The sequence below is a fragment of the Quercus lobata genome, chromosome 10 (assembly GCF_001633185.2).
Source record: "Quercus lobata isolate SW786 chromosome 10, ValleyOak3.0 Primary Assembly, whole genome shotgun sequence".
NCBI lineage: Eukaryota > Viridiplantae > Streptophyta > Magnoliopsida > Fagales > Fagaceae > Quercus > Quercus lobata.
The window spans coordinates 40725116-40750193 of NC_044913.1; the positions used below are offsets into that span (position 1 = coordinate 40725116).

General features: G+C 36.9%; 1 pseudogene; it reads left to right on the top strand.

The window, feature by feature from the left end:
• The first annotated feature begins 223 nt into the window (after window positions 1–223).
• On the top strand, window positions 224–25078 carry LOC115964749 (annotated as a pseudogene).

The following is a 25078-nucleotide window of genomic DNA, read 5'->3' on the forward strand; positions in this document are numbered from 1 at the left end:
TTTCTTCACACTCTCTCACACACTACCCTTACATGATTCCCACCTAAATAAAAGGTTAGTAATTGCTAAAATACAAGCAAATTTGGCACGGAATAAAGTCAACAAGATGGTTGATAAAATTCAACCTTACACTTCTCATGTTTTCTTATATCACCATCCTAAAGAGAGAGAGAGAGAGAGAGAGAGAGAGAGAGCTTAGAAACCAAACCAGGTTGAGCTTGAGATGGAGTGGTGGTGGAGACTGTATTGGGGACTTGTGATGGTTATAATGAGGGAAGTTGGTGGCCACGCTAAAGGAGGAGAAGTCATATACGATGGAAGATCTCTCATAATTGATGGGAAGAGACAAATGCTATTTTCTGGTTCAATTCACTATCCTCGTAGCACACCTGAGGTAATATGATTTTAACACAATTATTTTTCCTATTCTTCTTATAGCATTATTTTTCGTTTCGCTACTAGATAGGTAATCTAAAATTGGTCATTGTGTTAAAACTTGGATAAGTTGGTTGCTACAAATGGTGGTTGCCAATTGATTATCTAGTATCTGCTATATCTACTTGGGATTCGATTACAAGACAACTTATTGCTCATTTTTTCTACTCTTTGTGGATTTCACATGAGCAACTTACTTATTTCATTTAACTTTTATTTTTTTTCTACAGTTCTTTTAGCAAAAAAATTTCAACAATAATAACCTGTTTATTGTTTACCAGACCTTTATGTATCTGTTAGAACGTCCAAGTCTCAGCTATTTGATCAGAACCCTGCAGCTAGCCCAACCTAATAGTCTTGTTTTTCTAAGCCCCTTTAATTTGTTCTACCCATATATTTTGCGACCAATTTACTCTATACTACTTTTATTTTATTATACGTATACAAATACTTCTATTTTAGACCTGCTTTAAGTGCTCATGAGTATAAAATCATAAATCACAAGTTTTGTAACTCAGTAACGCTACCTAATTTTCTTTATAAAGAGAATCATGATTGGACTCCCCTCATAAAATATTATTAAGGAAGGTGATCTATCTTTTCTATTTAGATTTGAATTTTGAATTATTGTGTATACTATAAATCCTAATTTTATTCTATACTATGTAATGTATAGAAAATATATCTGTAGGGATAAGAGCCCAAAATCTTATATTGGGCCTTAGGCTTTGTCCGAGGATGTTGAATGGTCCAAGGAGGGACAAACAGTTATGAGGTGTTTCGTTTTAAAGCCTCATAAGTAAGAAGTGAATGGAAGGTGGTCTGAGGAAGAACTCCTCGGATATGATGAATGCAGCTCAAGTATATATTCCAGCAACTGGAATGATCTCCCAAGAAGCTCCAATGATAGGGACGTGCCTTATGAACATACAAGAAGGAAGGAAACCTAAAAATATCTAAGGAAAAATTGTTACCACCGCATTAAATGCACTGCAGCTACTTTTCTGGCCGTATTTATGCGGAGAAAACCCCTGAACAGTATTGTCTTGGCTATCACAACTCACAGAAAGTCAAAGGGGGTGTCTGATAGGACAGACACTCAAGTAAGGGCTCATATGATCAACAAGTGTAGGATCAAGATGGTCCAAACGGACCTATATAATGTAAGAGATCCTCCATGAAAGGGAGATTAGAAATTGATCAAAGAGCATTGTAGCAATCAAAATTATATTTGTAATTGATTTGCACGACAAAATGCCTCCTCGGATAGTGAATTCATTCAACTATATTCTCCTTGTTCTTAATCACTTTTAAATCCATACTAGCCGTTGTCAAACTCATTAGGGTCTAGTTCTTCGACCCACTCTTTACAAATTTATTATACCGGACTCACTGGGTCAAGATCCCATACATTTTAGGCTTGGGCTACAAAATGTGTCCCTACAATTGGCGCCATCTATGGGGAGAACTTGTGTGATAGTGAAAACAACGGTCAACTATGGTAGGTTCAGGTCCACACCAAGCATAATCCATAGCATTCCAATATGAAAATCCTTTCGCCAACCTTGAGCGTAGGAAAGATCAAAAGGGCAGCGTGCATACTATGTATATAGGCAAAAGCCACTCTCAAGTTGGGAGTCACGTCTCTCAAGAGCAACATAGTAAAGCCATGCAAAGAGAGATCGACCATCTAAAGAGGAAGTTACGCCATGCACAGCAAAGTCGAACTCCCTCCCCATCTGATTTCTCTTCCGACAATGAGAAGGATAGTAGTTATCGACATAGGTCAAGGACTCCTCTTAGTGAATCTTTCTCATATGAAGAGGAGCACCACCATGAACGAAGATACAAGAGCCTAACTCATTGAGGGCTGGGAAATGATGCTATGAGCAAAGCTTTAAACCAGATTTCCAAGTCGCCCTTCACGCATAGGATTGAATGGGTAACTCTTCCTCAGCGTTTTCATCAGTTAACATTCACCATCTATAATGGGAAAACGAACCAAGTGGAGCCTGTGAGCCATTTCAGTCAGAGAATGGCTGTTCATTCTAAGGACGAAGCCTTGATGTGCAAGGTGTTCCCATCTAGTCTAAGACCCGTGACGATGAGATAGTTCGACAGCCTAAGGGCAGAGTCCATAGATTCCTTCAAGGAGCTCACCCGGGCATTTGGCTCTCGTTTTATTACATGTACCAGGGTCCCTCGGCCCTTAGACTCCCTACTGTCTTTGTCCATGTGAAAAGGGGAGACCTTGAAAACATACTCAGACAGATATTAGGAGATATACAATGAGATAGATAGTGACTTTGATGACGTCGCCATCAGTACTTTCAAGAGTGGCCTCCCAACTGAGCATGGTTTAAGGAAATCCCTAACAGGAAAACCTATCACCAGTCTGTGCCAACTCATGGACCGGACTGACAAGTATAAAAAGGTTAAGGAAGACTAGCAATTGGGTAAAGGAAAAGCTAATGTTATCCCTCAGGAGAGGAGGGATTTCAGGTCGGACCGGTATAACAACAACAACTGGCCTCGGAAAGATTTTGCTGGGCAATCAGAGTCTATTAATGCTGAGGTGGTTAATGCTGTGTTCCAAGAACCAGTGCATCAGGTTCTAGAGAAGATTAAGAATGAGCCGTTCTTCAAATAGCCGAACAAGATGGCTGGAAACTCCATGAGGCGTAACCAAAGCCTCTATTGCTAGTACCATCAAGACCAAGGACACATTACGAAGGACTGTAGATATTTGTGGGACCATTTGGACCATTTGGTCCAAGAAGGAAAGTTAAAGCAGTTTTTGCATCATTCAAGTGGCCAAGGGAACCAAGCAAGTTTGGAACCCTGGAGAGATGCTTCTGCAAGACCTCCTTTAGGAATGATCAATGTCATTTTTGCTACTCCAGGGAGAACCGGCTCTTGTCCCTCCAGGGTGATTTCCGTGGCTCGGCTACCGGCTGAGGGCGCTAATTCAGGGCCAAAAAGGGCTAAGTTGGATACCCCACCAACATTGAGTTTCTTGGACGAGGACAAAATTAGGGCCATCCAGCCACATGATGACGCTTTAATGATCACGCTTAGGATTGGGGGGTATGACGTGAAGAGAGTGATGGTGGACCATGGCAATGCAGCCGAGATCATGTACCCCGACTTATACAGGTGGATGAATTTAAAGCCCGACGACTTAACAGCTTACGACTCTTCGTTGGTGAGTTTCGATGGGAAGACTGTCATCCCAAGGGGTCAGATTAGGCTACCAGTGCAAGTAGGATCAGAGGTGGTGGAGATAGACTTCATCGTGGTGGATACCTATTCCCCCTACACGGCTATTGTGGCCAGACCATGGCTTCATGCCCTGGAAGCCGTCTCATCTACTCTGCACTAGAAAATGAAATACCCCTAGAAGGGTCGCATTGAATAGATTGTGAGGAGTCAATCCGTGGCTAGGCAATGCCTTGTAGCGGCCATCTCACATCAGCACGAAGTTGGCTCCACGGCCTCTGCTGAAAGGGGCTTATAGCAATCAAAAGCTCCAGATCTGCCTATCAACGAATCAATCGAGAAGGCGAAGTGCGAGGATTTAGAAAAGTTTGTTATAGGTGATGATTCGAAGAAGTTCTTTCAGGTCGGAGCTCAGCTGCCTCCTCAAGAAAAGAAAAAGCTAGTAGAATTTCTTAGAAGAAACATTGATGTATTTGCATGGGACGCTTATGAGGCCTCGGGGATAGATCCGAACTTCATCTGCCATCATTTAAATGTTAACCCATCCATCACTCCCAAAAATAAATTGCCTCGACGCCCATCTAAAGAGCATACAGATGCTATTAAGGACGAGGTGATGAAGCTTAAGTGGCCAAGGGCTATCAAGGAAATTTTTACCCTGAATGGCTGGCTACTACTGTGGTGGTGAAAAAGAAGAATAAGAAGTGGCCAGTATGCGTGGACTTCACAGATCTGAATAAGGCTTGCCCAAAAGATCCATTCCCTATGCCTTGAATATAGACCAATTGGTGGATGCAACGGCGGGCCATCCTTGGATGAGCTTCTTAGACGCCTTTCAAGGGTATTATCAGATACCACTTGCCCTAGACGATCAAGAAAAGACAACTTTTGTCACTCCCATTGGAAACTACCATTACAAGGTGATGCCATTTGGCTTAAAAAATGCAGGGCTACTTATCAAAGGATGATGACGAGAATGTTTGAACCACAGTTGAGCAAAAGTATTGAAGTTTATATAGACAACATGGTGGTAAAGAGTAAGGTGGTGTCTGAGCAGGTAGGAAACCTCGAAAACATCTTTAAAATTTTGAGGAAACACAAGTTGCGCCTAAACGCTTCCAAGTGCTCATTTGGTGTGGGATCAGACAAGTTCATGGGATACATGGTGACTCACAGGGGAATCGAGGTCAACCCCGATCAAATCAAAGCCATTAATAGTTTACAATAACCTCGAAATCCTAAAGAGGTCCAGAAGCTTACTAGAGTGACTACCGCCCTAAACCAGTTTATTTCTCAGTCAGCGAATAGGTGCAGACTCTTCTTCCTCTTGATGAAAAAGTGGAAGGGATTTGAGTGGACCGAGGAGTGTACATTGGCTTTCCAGTAACTTAAAGAATATCTATCTCGGCCACCTATCATGTCCAGTCCTGAGGTAGATGAGGTCCTGTTTGCTTATATCGCTATAACCCCTCATGCTGTAAGTTTAGTGTTGATATGAGTTGACAGTGGCATAAACGACCAGTTTACTATGTGAGCAAATCACTACATGAGGCCGAGGTTCGTTATTTACCACTAGAGAAAGCCATCTCGGCGGTGGTGCACGGTACGTGAAAGCTCCCCCATTACTTCCAAGCACATACAGTTGTCATCCTGACTCAACTTCCACTTAGGGCTATACTTCAAAGTGTTGATTACACGAGGAGGATTGTTAAATGGGGCACGGTCCTATTGGCTTTTGACTTCAAGTACATGCCTCGTACCTCTATCAAGGGCCAGGTCCTTACGAACCTGGTGACCGAGTTCGCTGAACCCTCATTAGAAGAAGTGACAGAAGCACAGCACATGGATGGAAAATCGGTTGGCACAATCTCCCTACAAGAACCTTCGTTCTAGAATGTATATGTTAATGGAGCAGCAAACCAAAGGGGATCCAAAGTGGGGCTAGTTCTGATCTCACTCGAAAAACTCACCATTGAGAAATCATTAAGATTGGGCTTCTTGGTCACAAATAATAAGGCTAAATATGAAGTTTTGCTGAAAAGAATGTCCATGGTTCAAAGAATGTGAGGAAAGGTAGTAAAGATGTTCTCGGACTCAAGACTAATCGTCAACCAGGTGAAGGGCGAACTAGAAGCAAGAGATGAGAGAATGCAAGGATACTTAAGTCAAGTTAGGCATTTGGAATCAGGATTTGAGTCCTTCAGCCTACTGCACGTCCCTAGAAGTGGAAATACACATGCTAATTCCCTAGCCATGCTTGTAACCTCCTTGGCGCAGAGCTTACCTCGAGTTATCCTTATAGAAGACTTGTGCAAACCCACAAAGGTAAAGGGAAATGTGGTCCATGTTCACCAAGTCAGAGTAAAGCCTAGCTGAATGGATCTCATAATACTATTCCTGAGAAAGGACATCTTGCCAGAAGACAAATCAAAAGCTAATAAGGTGAGGAGAAAGGCAGCTCGTTTCTAGCTATCCGAGGATAAAAAATTGTACAAGTGTTCTTTTTCTGGGCCATATCTACTCTGCATTCACCCTGAGGCGTCAGAGTTACTCCTTGAGGAGTTACATGAAGGGATTTGTGGAAACCATACAGGAGATAGATCTTTGTCTCATAAAGCCATCACTCAGGGTTACTAGTGGACAAATATGCAAAAAGAAGTGCAAGAATATGTGAAGAAGTATGATCAATGCCAAAGATTTGCACCAAATATACATCAGCCAAAAGGAGTCCCTAACCCCCTATCCAGCTCTTGGCCTTTTGCTCAATGGGGTTTGGATATAGTTGGCCCTTTCCCCAAGGCAGTAGGGAATAAGAGGTATCTTTTGGTTGGCACTAACTATTTTACTAAGTGGGTTGAAGTTAAGCCCTTGGCGAACATTAGAGATGTGGACGCCAAGAAGTTTGTCTGGAAAAACATTGTCACCATGTTCTAGGTCCTTCACACCCTCATCTCGAACAATGGCCTTCAGTTTGATAGTAAGTCCTTCAGGAGATACTGTTGTGAATTAGGAATTACGAATAAATATTCTACCCTAGCTTATCCTCAGGGGAATGGACAAGACGAGGCGGTTAACAAGGTCATCGTTAATGGACTCAAAAAGAGGTTGGATGACGTGAAGGGAAGATGGGTAGAAGAGTTGTCACATGTCCTCTGGACATATAGAACTACACCTTGCAAATCAACAGGAGAGACCCCCTTTTCAATGACATATGGAGCCGAGGTTGTCATTCCTTTAGAACTGGCTTCCCACATTAAGGACCAGCTCGTTCAATCCAAGCAGTAACAGCGAGTTGCTAGAAAAGAGCCTAGACTTTATTGAAGAAAGAAGAGAAAGTACAAAGGTTCAATTGGCATACTACAAACACAAACTCAAGCAAGGTTATGATGCCAACGTAAAGCTGAGACCATTAGTGCCTGGTGACTTGGTGTTGAGAAAAGTTCTGGGTATTGCGAAGAACCCAGCGTGGGTAAAGCTAAGGCCCAATTGCGAAGGACCCTATCGCATCACCTCAGTGGCTAGTGTAGGAACATACTTTCTTGAAGACCTAGATGAACATGCAATACCACACCCGTGGAATGTAAACAACCTGAAAATGTATTATTATTAATGAAAGTCTCTTTTGTCAATATATTCATTTATTAAAGTCATTATGCTTCCCATTATTCAATCTTTATAAGTGTTAAAAAGATCCTAAATTATGTCAGGTCTCTCAGACAACATACTTGGGTGAAATTAATACTCAATGGCATTTTTATAAGTGTTAAACAGATCCTAAGTTATGTCTGGTCTCTCAGACCACGTACTGGGTGAAATTAACACTTAATGACATCTTTATAAGTGTTTAAACAAAACCTTAATCATGCCTGGATCCTCAAACCAGTTGCTTTGGGGGAAATTAACACACTATGGCATCTTTATAAGTGTTTAAATAGAACCTTAGTTATGCCTGGGTCCTCATACTAGATGCTTTAAGGAAATTAACACACTACGATATCTATCTAAGTGTTTAAACAGATCAAAGATTATAACCAACTCCTCGAACCGGTGGCTTTGAGTAAGTTAATGACCTTGATTATTTATACAAGTGTTGGGCAGAATTGAGAATATCTCCCCCTTCCATTTTTCTTTCAAAGTCCTTTATTGCAGAAGGGTCATTTCACAGTGCAAGTATGGAGTAAATCTCTTTGTTACTGATACATAATTGTTTCCAATTTTTATTAAAATTAGAGCAGCAACAGTTCAATACTATTTATGACAGTCATAAGCTTCGAAGCACATAAAAGTAAAGGTACAAGAGATAAAAAGAAAAAAAAATTCATTAAACAAAAAAGGGAATACACTGTCTGAGGGCAAAACGCCATCACAAAAATTTATACAAAAAAAAAAAAAAAAAAAAACCTACAAAAGAAAACCCTATATTTGGGGTTCTAGGCCTTGGCTTGGGGAGGGTCTTTCTTGGGATCAACAACCTCGAAGTGGACATCACCAGTTTTAGACTTAGCCTCTGCATCCTTGGCCCAGGAAACCACATCCCTGATAGTGAGGGCATTCTTGGAGGGCTTGGCCTTCATCGGTGACTGACTCTAGCTCCTTTAAAAACTTCAGCATTAGGAAAAGGAGCTTGGCTGGTAAGTAGATGCTCGGGAGGAGAGTCCGACTCTGGAATTTCTCGAATATCCTCCGGGAAGAAGATATTCTTGGTCCTTCTTAGCTTAGAGTCTATAGGGACTCCCGCTCGATCCATTGCTACTCCCCACGACTCAATGCAGTAGACCCTACATACTACAACCACCTCCACTACCAACCGAGTCTCCATGTCCCGCACCCCACGTTTGTAGGATGCCTTCATCGCAGCCTTAACTGCTTCACTAGCCACCCGAGCTGCATCCTTGGCTTTTTGTAGCTCCGCCTTAAGATCCAAAACAGATTGTTTTTAGGTGGCTAGGTTTATCTTTGTTATGTACAGTTTTTGGTGCATGTCCTCGGCTTGTCTTTCTATGGTCTTTAGACCCACCTCAGCACTCTGGAGAGCCTGGATAGCTTCTTTAAGCTTCTCAGACAACTTCTATTCTTGTTTAAGGGCTCCAAGAGCTTTCTCAGCTTCAAGACGGGAGTGGGCCTTAACCTTAACCTTGTCACGGGCGTTCCTGACCCACTCCTTGGCTAAATAAATTTGTTGGGCAACCTGCATAAAAGTGGCAAAGGGGTTATAAAAATAAATACATATATGAATGAATATAAACCTTAGTATTTAGCGAAAAGAGATGTTGGTTGGCTTACCATTGCAAGGTCCCTCTTCATTGACATGAAGAGGTTCGGTTGCCTAGTACGCCTAAGACCCTCCATGTCTCGGGGGAGAAGGAGAGGTTGCTCCAAAGCCTCAGTGAGGTAGGTGGCGTGCCCCCTTTAAGACTCCCAAATCGTGGCATCCCAAGGGATGGGAGCACCCTCCATCTCCAGCCGAGGGGCCCAGGTGCTCGGCCCTCGGCACACTTTGGCCTCGTCACGGCTCTCCACAGACTTGGCTATTTTGTCCTGGGGGTACTTAGCCTTCTTCTATTGTTTAGCCCCCTTTTTAGGGGCAACCTCGCCTTCCTCTAGGTCTTCAACTGGCCTCTTCTTCCTTAGATTCGGGTTGGCATGCAATTCAAGGTCAGTAAGGAGCGGGGGAGGAGGGGGGAGATAGGGAGGAACTTGGGTCTTAGGGACTTCTTTTGAAGTTGATCCCTTGTTCATGTTCACCATTAAACTGGTCCTCTGCTTCAAGTCCATGCCTTTTTCTTCTTCCCCTGAGCTAGTGGTGACTTGGGCAACAATTATTTTCGGAGGATGAGCTGTAGAAAATCTGTCGGACTCAGTTTCAGAATCCGAGAGCTGTATAGGCCTTTCCTACGCTCCTCCTTCCTCTTTGAAACAAAATTTGTTTATCTCTTCTTCAAGAGATAAACGGGAGGATGCTATCTCTTCTTCTACTACAGTTGCTTGGGGCGGAACCTATTGGAGTGGTATTGCGAACGGTGGAGGATTCTGCCGGATCAGTAGTACGACTGGGGGAAGGTCATCTCGAGCAAGGAAATCCGGCTTTGATACGTCGATCCTAGCCAATCGTGGGTCACCTGCTCTAATGGCGTGTTCAATCTCTTGGAATATCTTCGATATGGGCTCAAACTCCAGAATCAGGTGGACGACTCACAGCTGTCCATTCTCGCTTATAAATATTTCTGATCTGAGTAGGTAGTTGAGAGCCGCAATGTTGATAAATCTAAGCCTAGGAGTAACTTGATTCTTATCTGCAAACATAGTCGAAAAGCAAAACACAGTTAGAAAATCAAATTCTTTCATCAAAAGACAGCAGAATGACAGAGAGATAATGATATGGTTAGGGTTAGAGAATCTAAGTCTCTTGCTAGGAAACCTAACTCTAAGGTATCCCACCTGGCACTCCTTCGCGGACTGGGTAATGAAGACCATCATGCCACACCCCTGAAGCGATGAGGTAATCATCCTTCATCCCCTTGTTAGATTTGGGGAGGTGCGAGAAGCCTAATGATGGGCGACCTGGACTTGAGGTAAAACCCTTCGTCGGCTTGTGAGTGGCATTCATATAGGTGGACCACATCATGCCAGGTAAGTCCGAATTGGAGATGCTCGTTAAGAGCATTGACACAGCCTAGGATCCTTAACATATTTGGTGCACATTGGTGGGGGCATAACCTATGGTTGAGGAGGTAGTCCCATGTTATCCTACCCATGGGAAGAGTCATCCCACCCTCTATGAAAGCTATAATGGGCATAATGACCTCCCCTTCCCTTCTGTGTGACATGATTTGTTTTAGGGAACAATATCATAGGCTAACTTCCTGGGGTATATGGTACTTATCTTTAAAGGCTTCTATTTTGGCAAGGGAGTCTACTAGGCTTGCAAATCTACCTATTTGGACAAACTAAGAAAAAGCGACTGGAATTTGTAAGTGAAGAAATAAGAACTGGAAGGCCAAGGAGAATGGTCGAGGAGAAAAAGAAATGTTTAAAAGAATATAAACTTACAGGAACTAAAGCGTGTGCTTATCCCTGATACCTTTAGAGAGATTTTCAAAAGATTTCTTGAGGAACGGGTGAAAAAGGTCTGGTGACTTGGAAAGTTTTGAGAATTTGAGTGTTAGATATCTCTGGAAAGCTTGAAGATTTGTGAAATGGGGAAATGATTTCCCCATACGCATTATATAGGAGGTGAGGATGGGTGAGAGTTATCCCGATCAAAATTCCAAAAATAAAGCTCGGCCATTGGATCTGTGCTTCACCATTAGATCTAGGGAACAAAGCGCCATCTAGGGCAATTAATGATGCTTTGTGGGCTTTGAAACATCAAAAGCAATTATGGGGCACGTAAAATGGTATTCTCACACGTGTGTGAATCAGAGAATCAAGTAAAATTAATTTGTAATAAATCAAAACCCCACTTTTTCTCCTTAGATGAAAGGGAAAAAACCAGAGTTTTGAGGGGCTATTGTAGGGATAAGAGCCCAAAATCTTATATTGGGCCTTAGGTTTTGTCCGAGGACGTTGAATGGTCCAAGGAGGGACAAACAGTTATGAGGTGTTCCGGTTTAAAGTCTCATAAGTAAGGAATGAATGGAAGGTGGTCCGAAGAAGAACTCCTCCTCGGATATGATGAATACAACTCAAGCATATATTCTAGCAATTGGAATGATCCCCTAAGAAGCTCCGGTGATAGGGACGTGTCTCATGAACATACGAGAAGGAAGGAAACCTAAAAATATCTAAGGAAAAGCTGCAACCACTGCATTAAATGCACTGCAGCTACTTTTTTGGCCGCATTTATGTGGAGAAGACCCCTAAACAGTGTTGTATTGGCTATCACAACTCAAAAAAAGCCAAAGGAGGTGTCTGATGGGACAGACACTCAAGTAAGGGCTCAAATGATCAACAAGTGTAGGATCAAGGTGGTCCAAAGGGAGCTATATAATGTAAGAGACCCTCCATAAGAAGGAGATCGAAAATTGATCATAGAGCATTGTAATAATCAAAATTATATTTGTAATTGATTTGTATGACAAAATACCTCATCGGACAGTAAATTCATTCAACTTTAATCTCCTTGTTCTTTCATGATCACTTTTAAATCCATACTGGCCGTTGTCAAACTTATCAGGGCCTAGTTCTTCAACCCACTCTCTACAAATTTATTGTACCAGGTTCACTGAGTCAAGATCTCATACATCTTGGACTTGGACTATAAAACGTGTCCCTACAATATCAATAAAATTTGTCTTTCATCTAATAGAGGAGGCCAGCATGAAGAATATGTCATAATTTTTTTTTTTTTTTTTTGCCTTTAATTTTTTTTTTCTTTTAATCATTTTCTTATAAGAGTCCTCCTGCTGACCAAAAAAGAAAGGAATAAAAACCTCTTCCTAACCAACTTGTTCCCTCATTCCTAACTATTTTCTCCTTTTCAACAAATAAAGCTGCCCGGCAACCATTTTCTTTGTAAGGAACAAAAGATTTAACCTTACATATAGCTCAGCTCAAGAAGCACATCATTTCATTTGTTTCCTATTGGCAATAATTGCATCACGGGTAGCAGGAGTACCGTCAAACTTTTCGGTGATATTTCATTTTCCTTGCCGCATGTTTGTCCTGTAAAGTCTGTGACTCTTGTCTATTGAAGACTTGGAGTTGGAAGTACCTCATGTACTCACATCACATGCCCCACAGAAACAAAACCCATATAGAGTCATATGCAAAGGGGTAGTGTAATGTTTTGTTTTATTAATTGTTAATACTAGGGACATGATGAAATGTTCAATAATTTTATAATATTCTTAAATTAGCATGCTAACTCACAAATGAACCAACTGCAATTCCTGATTTAAATTTTTCGGTATGTTAATTTGGGAGTTTTTTGAATTTTTGTTGTATTTATAGCATTACTCCTATTAATTTTAGCTAAAAGGAGAACTTGTGGGGAATGTGAACTCTAAAATAAGACTAAATTGCAAATTACTCCAAAAGTTTAGGATAATTTTGATTTTGTCCCTTAAAGGTTCAAAATTTTGATTAACTCCCCTAACATTAGGTATCGTTTGAAATTACTCCCTTCTGTCAATGCATCATGCCTAGATGTTTGTTAAGTGTTCAACTAATCAAAACAACTCTGAATACAGACGGTGCAAAATCAAAATCATCCCAAACATAAAGGGTGTAAAAATTAAAACAAATACAATCCTAGAGGGTGTCATTGGTTTTGATAAGGTTCAAAATGACATAGTTTTGAATGAGAACGTCATTTGGATCTCACTTGATACTTAATGGACGCTTCAGCACAGTGCATGATGGAAGGATTTAAATCCATGTAACGTAAGAGTTAAGAATCCAAACTTTAAAAATTTTGGGAGAAAAAATCAAAGCTACTAAATAATTTACAAATTATAATTTAGTCCTAAAATAATAATAAAAATTTTGGTTAAATGATGTTGTCCACAGGGAAATACATATGTGACAACAATCTTAGCAATACTAATTACAATATATACAAATATTTTTTTGATTCAAACAAAATATTATCTAAAAAAGGAAATTATATAATTTTGGAGCAGATGTGGCCATCTTTGATAGCTAAAGCCAAGGAAGGAGGATTGGATGTTATTCAAACCTATGTGTTTTGGAATCTTCATGAGCCTCAACCTCGTCAAGTTAGTCAACCCTTCTCTCTCTCTCTCTCTCTCTCTCTCTCTCTCTCTCTCTCTCTCTCTCTCTCTCTCTCTCTCTCTCTCTCTCTCTCATGTGGGGATTTCGTGTCGCACAGTATGATTTTAGTGGAAGATATGATCTGGTGCTATTCATCAAAGAAATCCAAGCACAAGGGTTGTATGATTGCCTTAGGATTGGACCTTTCATTGAGAGTGAATGGAATTATGGGTACATACATAGGTTAATTCTCATTCCACTTCCTACGATCCACGAAAAATATCCCTACTAGTGTTAAGAACATTATTAGATTTAGAACAAATTATAGTTATTTTTCTTTGCAAACTAAATTTTTATTATCATTAACAGTTGCTATAGTTAGAATAGATTGATTACAAGACCACAAATATGTACTTCTAAATATTTCTTTCCAAACAAGTAAATCACCTCATAATAAATAGTTTTACACCATATTGTCTTTATTTTAAATATATCATGATTCTTTGTAAAGTCTGAATTTAGTAAAGATGAGGTGTAAAACTCATGTTTTACACAATCTAATAAGATATTGTTACATCAATATACTTAAAATCAATATATCCTACCACACCTAATTACATCTCAATAAACTTTTAATTTGGTAAGATTTATATATGGGTATTAGAATTGATTAGGTGTGGTTGTGCTTATATACAGGTATTAGAATTGATTGGAGGGATAAAACGTGAGTTTTACACCACATCCTTACCGAATTTAATTTCTACTTAATAATATATATACATCATAAGTTAGGGAATAGATATTCAAACCTAGACACTCTTATTGGAAGCATCAGAAAATTCCATTAACCTAAAGTCAATGCATTAATAAAAAATAAAAATAAAAACTTTGGCCCACCAATGGGTCAACTTTATTTTTCAAAATATTTAACAATTGATATTAATTTAAAAATTAAAATATTTAAAGAGGAGCATAAATGTGGTATAAGATAATTATTCCTCAATGTGCGGCTGAACTTATTTAAGAAGAAAACAAAAAGTAGGTCTTATTGGCATTGTAAAAATGTTTTAGATTATACTAGTCTTTTTATAGAGAAATGTTATAGTCTTATAATAATAGATAAATAATTAAATTCACTATTCCCCGATCATTTATTCTTTTAGGCAAGTAATAGTTTGTCATTATGATTGGATTAGAAAAAAGGGTCCAGAGTTCAAACTCTTTCTCTACTATATGTGTGTGTGTGGGTGGGTGGGTGGGTTAGGTTCAAATTATACCCAATATAACTTTAAGCAATATTATACAACTAAATGTCTTTTTATTGTATGCGAATTTTGAGAAATCCATAAATGGATTACATATTTTTCTTATACTCTCCATGCGTGCAATGCTTCAAGGCAATTTGAGATCAATAACTATCTCATCTATAAAATGTTTAAATTTCAAGTTTTTATGTTTTAAAATTATGCATGAAATGTGAGTTTACGGATTAATTAGTAAATAATATGTGATTAGTACGAAACTTGGCATGCATGTTAAGAACAAAGAGATGATGTAATCCAACCGTGGCATGTTCAAAATATTAATTAAATAAAAAGCTATTAAGAGGTGTAATATTGCTTAAAGTTGCACCATGTGTTATTTAAAATTTACTAATATGTATTTTTTTTTTTTTAGATTCAAAATTTTCTATTTATACCCAATAATATATTTCTAAGATACTATCAATTTAATTTCTCAAACACTTATCGTTATTCTTATCATTATCTTAAAATGGATTATATTTGACTCCCACAAGTGTTGCACCCATTTCTTGGCATGATGTCCCTGGCATTGTTTATTGATCAAACAATGAGCCATTTAAGGTACTAAGCATCTCTCTCTCTCTCTCTCTCTCTCTCTCTCTCTCTCTCTCTCATACACAAGTATTTATTTATTTATTTTTAAATCTAATGTTTACCATGAAATCATTTGATTTTACCAAAAAACAATTGCGGATGTAATTATTTAAAAAAAATATATATATTTACTTTAGACCTCTTGAGTTAATTATGCGGATTAATTGAAAAGTGAATTACTGAATCATATGGTGATTATAGTTCGGATTAAATACCTAAAAGCACAACATAAACCAAATTTGAAAATAATTCAATCAACAGAATAACACACAAATTTGGTAGCAAAGTGAAAACAAATCGAGAATTGACTCAAGTGGGAAAAACATTCCGAGTGTATCTTCACCCTAATAAGGAAATCCACTATATGAAAAGAAGTTTTACAATCCAGTTCATACCTATGACCTTAGACTCTATTCTATATATAAACATACTGATGTGCCCTTACACCAACTCTAGACCATCTTAACTATTTTATATGAATCCCTTCTCAAGAACCTCATCCATGATCACAATCGAACCCTTTAACCTACTCTAAGGACCCTCCTTGAAGGTTTGATCTCTAGATAAGTAGCACTAGGATTTAGACTCTAAGGTTTCAGTTCTTGATCACCAAAAACAACAATTTCATTATGAATATGGAATTCTGAACACACGAGGTTTATCAATTATGGGTTTAGGTTTACTTCATTGTAGTTCATGGCGGTAGCCTCTTTAAAAAGGGGAAAAAAATGTTTATAGTAGTGTTTATGATATGACTTTATATCATTGCATGTAGAACATGAAAACCAATGCAACATAGACTTTAATGAAACAAGTCACATTTTCTTTTCATAATTCTCAATTGATTGTGCAACAATCAAATTGTTGTCAAAATTCTTCTTTTGATCAATTGAGCGACAATCGAATTGTTGTCAAAATCACACGTTCGATTGATTGAGCATTGATCGAATGGCAATCAAAACTCAGAATAACTATCTTCTTTTAAGCTACATCTTAGACCTTTTGAACTTGTACTTTGACACACATTATAGATTTGATCTTCATTACAATGTCATTGAATTTGCCCCAGCAGGGACAATTTCCCCCACTTAATATAGCATAGCTCTACCTATGCCCATCCTTAGTTTTGATAATGTGACACCATTTGAGCTAATCAATTGATAAGATATTACTTTTTTCTTTCAAATAGCAAGGTTTGGAAAGTCTATGTTTATTGGCTTTATTCAATGACAAATTTGTATGTATTTTGTTTAACCATTTTAATGTATCTTTTCGGTGCTTAATTGTATTTGGGGTAGATTGTAATTGAGCCTCATTTGCATTTTTGAAAGCTGCATTCAAAGTCATCTAGTGACTTCAGGCAACCTACTCTATCTACGAGTGACACATGGCAAAAAGCCAAGATCAAAGTATTGTCTAGGCAAGTCGCGACCAGCCAAGCTTGGACAAGGTTGCAAGTTGCAAGATTGGTGTACTTTGTTCTTTGAACTTTTTATGTCCATTGTGTATCTGCCAACACACACTTTTTGAGCTAGTGTGCGTGGCTTGGTATTCAAATAAGAGTGTGACTGAGAAATTATTTATTATCAAATTTGAAGCCAAAATTCTTATGTATGAAAAGAGAAAGCTTTAGTTTTGAGCAAAAACACTCTACCTTCTCTTTTCCATCTCATTCATCCTTGATTGAGATTTGTATTTCATTCATCTCACGTCCTTACACAGTACCTCGTGAGTTGTGAGTGAATCCATAAAAACTTAGGAAACCATATTAAAAATCCAATCTTTTGGTGGTTTTCCATTGGTGCTTCAATGGGGTGTCTCCAATAAGCTAGAAGAAGAAAGGGCCTAGCTAGAACTTGAAGGTTTCAAGTACATTAGTCTTGTGGGCTCGGAGGGTTCATAGTGTCCCATGTATTGCAACTATCTTGTTTAGTGGAGATTTCCGACGGGGGAGAGGTTTTTCCGCCCCGGTTTCGGGTTTTCCTCTTTCTAAACACTTCTTAGTGTTTAGCTTTGGTTTAAATGCTTCTACCTTATGTCCATATTACTATTTATACATTATGCCTAGTGTAGCTTAGTTCTTGTTATATGGAAATTGGTTAATCATTTATATGTTAACTAGTTTGTTAGTTTAGCTTAAAAGTGATTAAGCCGTAAAAGGCATGGTTTAGGGTTCTAAAGTTGTAATAGGATTGCTTTAGCATCTTTCAAGGTTGTAAGCCACTCCATGCTTACGCTACTTTGATAGAAAATTTTCCACATTTTTGTATTTTGATGCTATGCTAAAATCCGTACATAAATCAAAGTGCAATAATTTGATATATCGGTACTTAGATAATTAAAATGATTTCATTAGTTTGTTGGTTTAATTTTGTAGTTCTACATGCAAAATTTTACTACAAAAATAGTGAACTTGATGAAGTCAGAGAGTTTATATGCCTCACAAGAAGGTCCCATCGTACTGTCACAGGTACTATACCGTATCTTACTAGTCAATTTGTAATAAATTCTTTACTGAATACAATTTCTCACCGGACATATGCTAATTAATGCTGGTATAGATTGAGAATGAATATCAAAACGTTGAAGCAGCATTCCACGAAAAAGGACCCCCTTATGTTCATTGGGCAACTAAAATGGCGGTTGGTCTCCAAACTGGCGTACCATGGATCATGTGCAAGCAAACCGATGCTCCTGATGCAGTGGTTAGTTTACTAATCAACTAAGACTACTAGTTTTAGTACTAGTTTTACTTAGGAACTAACCTGCTAATTTTAAAATGTTCTCTTTGCTATTTTGTAAGATTCAACTGATTGCATAATGGACCATGTATTGTATGTCCTTTTAATAAATTAAACATGCCGATTAATACATGCAACGGGATGAGATGTGGAGAAACTTTTGGAGGACCCAACTCACCAAATAAACCATCATTGTGGACAGAGAATTGGACTTCTTTGTATGATCAAATCTCTGCATATATTGTTCCATTTTTAAGGGGAGGAAGTTTTAAGTAAAATGTTACATTCCATTCCATTCTCTAGAGGAGTCAAAAGGAACAATAATTCAGCTAGTGGGTACATTCTTGGGTTCAATTTTCACTGATAAGAATCAACAAGTCATGTTTGATACAAAAATAAAGTATGTGAAGGTCTTAGCTGTTGTACTAGTTAGTAAGTCTATAAAGAATAGTACCATAAGAAACTAATGATTAGCTTCAAAAGTTCGGTACTACGGAGTTAATGATAGTTTTTATTTGGAGAGATAATGATGGTTGAAATTTTTGCTTAGTGATGATGAGATCAATGTGGATCAATCTTGGAGGGAACTAGAGAATGCTTATTGCTGTAAGATGAATCTAAGACAATGGTTTCCTAGATATTTTTGTTCAGTACTGAATTTGTCAATAACAATTGATGTTTGAATGAATGAGGAAAATGTGATTATTAATCATTTTAAGAGTCAACTAACTGTACTTAATTTTCTCTTAAAGCTATCAAGTATATGGCCAGAAGCCATACATAAGATCTGCTAAAGACATTGCATTTCATGTAGCACTTTTTATTGCAAGAAATGGAAGCTATGTAAATTATTACATGGTACGGTATTTAAGTTATAAATCTCATAATTAATGCTATTATTTTTCAATCTGGTTGAGTATATTTTCTTTTAAATTTCACTGGTGCATATTACATAATCCATTTAGTTATCTCAACCTAATCATGTCAATGTCCCTAATACTACATTCCTTATGTAGTACCATGGTGGAAAACATTTTGGGAGAACAAGCTTTGCATATATCATAACAGCTTATTATGATCAAGCTCCTCTTGATGAATATGGTGAGTAGCATATGCTTCTTAATTAGATGAATAATTCAATTAATAATCCACTACTTCTGATAATTTTTGGACTAAAAAGGCAACCTAAGTGGGGGCATCTTAAGGATTTGCACACTGCAATTAAATTATGCTTTACAACTATGCTGAAGGAGTACGAACAAACTATTCTTTAGGCCAACATCAAGAGGTAATGTGCCAAAAGTCATCTCATATATCACTGAATGTTATGTACTCAAAGATGAAACTTTCAAGATTATGATAACAAGTATTTCATTCTTTCTTTTAACTTAGGCCATTGTTTTCCAAGAAGAGACTGGAGGCTAAGTAGCATTTCTTACAAACTATGATGGATATAACATTACTGTACAATTTCAAAATATATCACTTAAATTGCTTCCAAAGTCGATCAGCATTCTACCAGACTGTAAAAATATAGTCTTCAATTCAGCAAAGATAAGTTATAATGTAACAAGTTGTTTTCTTTTAGTTGACCATTATTCATGTTTGTAATCCTGCATTATAACTACAGTTTTGAGCTCATGACATTTTCTAGAAAAATTTTGGTTTGAAATTATTTTTAAAAATCATTTATATTCTAATATACCTCGAATTTTTGTTTTGACAAGACCATTATGTGCATAATTTAATATAGGAAATTTGTTGTTTAGAACTTAATCGATATCTTGTGAGTTTACAATCATTGGCAAATCTAAAGTATATATATCTTTTCTCTTTCTTTTGATGGCAGGCTAAAGTTCTAGTTTATCTTATCTTGTATAGGTGAATACAGAGTATAATGACCAAATCATAACAATAACACAAACTTTTGATTCAATTGATAGTTGGGAAGAATTCAAAGATGTGATTGTGAACTTCGAAGATACATCACTAAAATCAAATGGCTTACTTGAGCACACGAGTACAACCAAAGACAAATTTGATTATCTTTGGTATACTCTTAGGTAAATTCATTTCTCTTTGAATTTTACTAGCATGAACCATATGCATGCCTTCTCTTCTTTGCATCAACTTAATGATATTATTAATGGAGTTTTCTGTTGAAATACAGGCTTGAACACAATTTTTCTTCCACCGAAGTAATACTTCATGTTCAATCTCTTGCACATGTTGAGCATGCTTTTTTGAACAACATATATATAGTTAGGTTACTAATTATATTCAAACTTCTTGGAAAGACAATATCTTTCTTTCTTTTCTTTTTTCCTTTTTAATTAACTACGACCATTTTATTTTGTGTAAGGCAACATCCCTCATTATATGTAGGTAAACAATTGTGATTCACACCCCAAAACAATATTACACATTTTCACTCTAACTATATACATTTTACACTTTGTCCTCTAAACTAATAAAACACACAATCAACCCCTCAAATCAAAAATTTTGTAACACTTAACCTCCATCTATCAGTTTACTTGTTAACCTAAACAGAAAAGGTGCACATACGATATTCACTTGACCCACTAGTGGTTAGTAAAAAGATAGAAATGTCACCCCCTCTAATTAAATTACAAAAGGGACATTTTGGAGTTTCTAAGTACTCCTAATGAGGTCCAAGTCAGACGATGTCACGTGAATATCACGTGCACACGTTTTCGTCTAACTTAATATGAAAACTAACATAAAAGTGTTAAGTGCTACAAAGCTTTCAATTTGAGAGGTCAATCATGTGTTCAATAGTTTAGGGGATAAACCGGAAAGTTTAAAAGAGAGTATAATGGTTGTGTGTGTGCGTGTGTATATATATATATATATATATATATATATATATATATTGAAACCTTTGATTTAACATTCAAGAATTTTGGAGTTACAAGCTAGTAACCCTAACCCTTACTTATTATTTGGTGGTATTCAGGTTCTGCAAATGGAAGTTTTACTACGAAGAACTTCACGATGGATATCCCATTTATGGTAAAAGATGGAATAAACAATATTTCTATACTCAGCGTAATGGTTGGGCTACAGGTAATGATTTTGTAATTTATTTCTTAAAAATTATATTTATATGCTGTTAGATTCTAAAGACTTAGGTTTTTATGTATTTAGAACTCTAATGTGTATTGTTGGCAAACCATGATCAAAACAATGTGTTAGAAGTGTTTTAGTCTTGCTCAAAGCTATGCATTTATGTAAATTTGGAATCGAGCTGATGCAAAAAAGTTTTATGCATTTCGGCCTGGCTCGATCGATCGAAGCTCGGGTAGAATGTTTTTTCTGCAAATTTTCCAACTCAGCCCTAGTTGTTTTAAAACGTTTTAGGGTTTTCTAATTTGTCCTAAGTATAAAAGGCAAACCCTAGCCACGTTTTAGTGTTGCTCATATTGTGATTTGTGTAAATCTCTTGTGAGATCTAGAGGAGCTTTCCTTTACACAAAGTTAGGGTTTTCAAGGAGAAGATTTATCTACACCTTGATGATCAACTCGGTTGCTGCCATTGAAGCTTAAAGAAAACATAAGCGGGTGTGCTTGTATCTGGTGGTGAATCCAAGAAAGAAGGAGTCTGTGGATTCAGAGCTTGCACGTGGTCGTGTCAGTAAGTTCTACTGGTTGGTAGCAATAAGAAGTCGAGCGTGGGGGCTTGTAAGTCTTATTGTATGAACTTTGATTCTTTCAAGATAGTGGATTCAAGTTTACCTTGAGGATAGCTAGGTCAAATCCTCCCCAGATTTTTACCGGTTTGGTTTCCTAGGTGATCATATCTTGTATTATTTATTTTTCGCTGCTTTGCATGATATGATCTTTGTGATTGTGATAACCTAGATTTATTAAATTGGATTAAGTAACAACTTGGCTAATTACCTAGGTTAAATCAATTGTGTTTTAAGGGGTCTAAAAACTATCATATGCTACCTCCATTTTATTTTATTTTATTTTTTTGCTTGTGAAAAGGATTCAAGAGCTTTTCTTGAAAGAAAAAGGACTAGCTTAACAACAATGACAATTCAAGGCGACGACAACGAATTTTATAATTTGACAAACTATGAATGGGGATACAAGGTTAGCACTTTTATCTTGATTAATCTTCCAACATTATTGTTATATGTAAAATTTGGATATAGCACTTTAAGTACAATAAATTAGGTTTCTCAATTCAAACATCCAATTGTATTGACTAATATAAACAACTTAAACAATGTTGTCTTTTTTAGGGATAATTTAATTCAATTTTCCTAGACATTTGAATTTAGTTAAGGAACATTATATACCGCACCTAAAGTACTGTACATAAGTTTTACTCTATTGTTATTATTTAAATTAGGGAAATGCTAACAAATGCCCCTAAGGCATTGGTTAACAATCTATTTTAGAAAAAGTTTTGACATCACTTTTATGGAAAATGAAAAAAATGTCAAAACATTAATTGTTTTTTTTCTTTTCCCATAAAAACTTTCTTTAACTGGATTATTAACTAATGCCCTAAAGGCACTAGTTAGCATGACCCTTTAAATTATACTAATTAACCATTACAGGTTGGACTACTTGGAGAAGAGTTGCAAATATATAGAGAAGAAAATGTGGGAGATGTAGTGTGGTGTAAAAATGGAATCTCTACCAACCAAACATTTACTTGGTACAAGGTATGTAACTGTACATTTCATATATATTATAACAAAAATCTCATGTAAGATAAAAAATTAAAATTAAAAAAAAAAAAAATGTTGAAGCATCAAATAATGGTTTTAAAAATAAAAGAGAAAAATCAAAGAAAATTAAGATAGTATTTAATAAAATTTAAAATAGGGGTGTCCACGAGTCGGGCCGATTCGGGTTTGTGCCCGACCCGAACTTTTTGGGTGGGTGAAAGTCAAAACTGAAACTGACCCGTTTTAATGGTCGGATCATCCAGTTTGGGTCTGTTGGTTTCGGGTAGGTTGTTGGTCGGTTTCGAGTTTTGAAGCCGGTGTTGATATTTGGCCAAATCGGGCAAGATCTGGCCGATATTTGGGCAGATCCGTCAAATCTGGACTAGATCTCGACGAGATCTCGCCGGATCTGGTGGATTTCATGTTGCTCTTCATCGGAAAATCAAAAATATCGCTGGATTTGGTGGATTGCAGTGGATTTCAAGAAGCTCTTTGTTAGAAAACCTTTGGATCTCGCCGGATTTTGTTGATTTTATGGTCAAGTCAGGTGGCTCAGGTTTTTGGGGAATCTTGCAGGTGGTGGCTGGTCAGTTTCGAGCGGGTCTGGCAAGTTAAGCGGGTCACCGGGTTATATGGACACCCCTAATTTAAACTCATTCAAACATAAAATTTATATCTGTTTTTTACTCTACAATCCCTATATGATTTATAGTTTATAGTTTATCTGTGTAATATTGCAAATTGGTAATCTTGCAGATATTTTTTGATGCACCCAAGGGAGATGATCCTATTGCCTTAAACCTTAGTTCAATGGGGAAAGGTGAAGCTTGGGTTAATGGACAAAGCATTGGTCACTATTGGATTTCTTTCCATGACTACCAAGGCAATTCACCACAAATATTATATGTAACCATTAGCTATATATCCACAGTAGCTTTTTATGTGAAAATAATTAATAAACACCAAACATGGAAAGAAAATAAAAATAAAAATAAAAACAAAAAACAATGTGCATACATACACACACAAGAAAGTGAATTCCCTAAAAAAATATTTGTAAAAGGAGATTAGAATCTTAGGACTCTAAAATTATAGTGTAGCAAAGTTCATAGTTAAAGTTTAGGTGGTACATACCAAGAGAGTTAATACCATATTGGAGAGACCATTTCGGTTTGGTCAAGAGAACAACGTATTTTGATACCAATAAATACCAATGTACCATTTCAGAATTATCACTATATATATATATATATATAATATTAATATATTAGGCCCAAAATCTTATTCTTTTAAAATATATAAGCCCATCTCTAAATACTAAAATTCTGTAAGAACTAACACAGGGGTACATTGTAGCAACACTTTAAAATTGGGAGGTCAATCATGTGTTTCAATAATTTAGACTTTAAAGGGATAAAAGTAATTGGATTGAAAGATTATGGTAGAAACTAGAAATATGTAATTTGCCCTATTTTTATTATAGTATAACTATATAATTATTATGACAAAGTCACCTACAACAAGTGACCACAATGATCTTGAAAGAAGTTCTTTACAACCTCCCATTTAATTCTACTTCTAAAATATGTGAATTTTATAGTGATGTTAGGAATACTATAAATTTTATTTTATATATATGTCTTATTAAAAGATGGGTCATCAACCTAATTTAACCATAATAAATAATTTAAACACTCATTTATTATCTTTTGAGGTGGCACCGATCACATTTATTATCACATCAATTTGTAAGTTTTTATAGTAAAATTTGTACTAATTCTAGAATTTTAACTTGGCCATTAGTTAAACAAGTTCACTTACTATTAAACTTGTTGCCATGCATGTATGACACGCCATTAGTATTCATCTTCCAATTTACTAATATACCTATACCATAGAGGGTTTTTAGTCATCTCCCACAAACTTGAAACCTATTGCAATTTTTTTTTTTTTTATTTACAAATTATTTTGTTGTACACACAATTTCACTGTATTATAAATTTATAATTCAAGTTTACACAAAGATCTTTCTCTTTCAATAAGTGCATATAGGACTATATGGACAACCATACATGTGCATGCACACACATACATGCATAAATTAGACCAATATTAAGTTTACAAATGTAATTTCCTATGTATATATGCATATATATGTTTTGCTAGGTATCATGTGCCCAGATCATTCCTCAAAACTGGTTAAAATCTTTTAGTTTTGCTTGAAGAAAATGGTGGCAACCCTCTTCAGATTTCCTTGAACACCGTGTCAATCATCAACGTACAAAAAGATTCATCTGACGATCAGATTGTCTCTTCCTTCGAAGATTACATAGAGATGGAAAGTTATAGGTATTCTTATTAG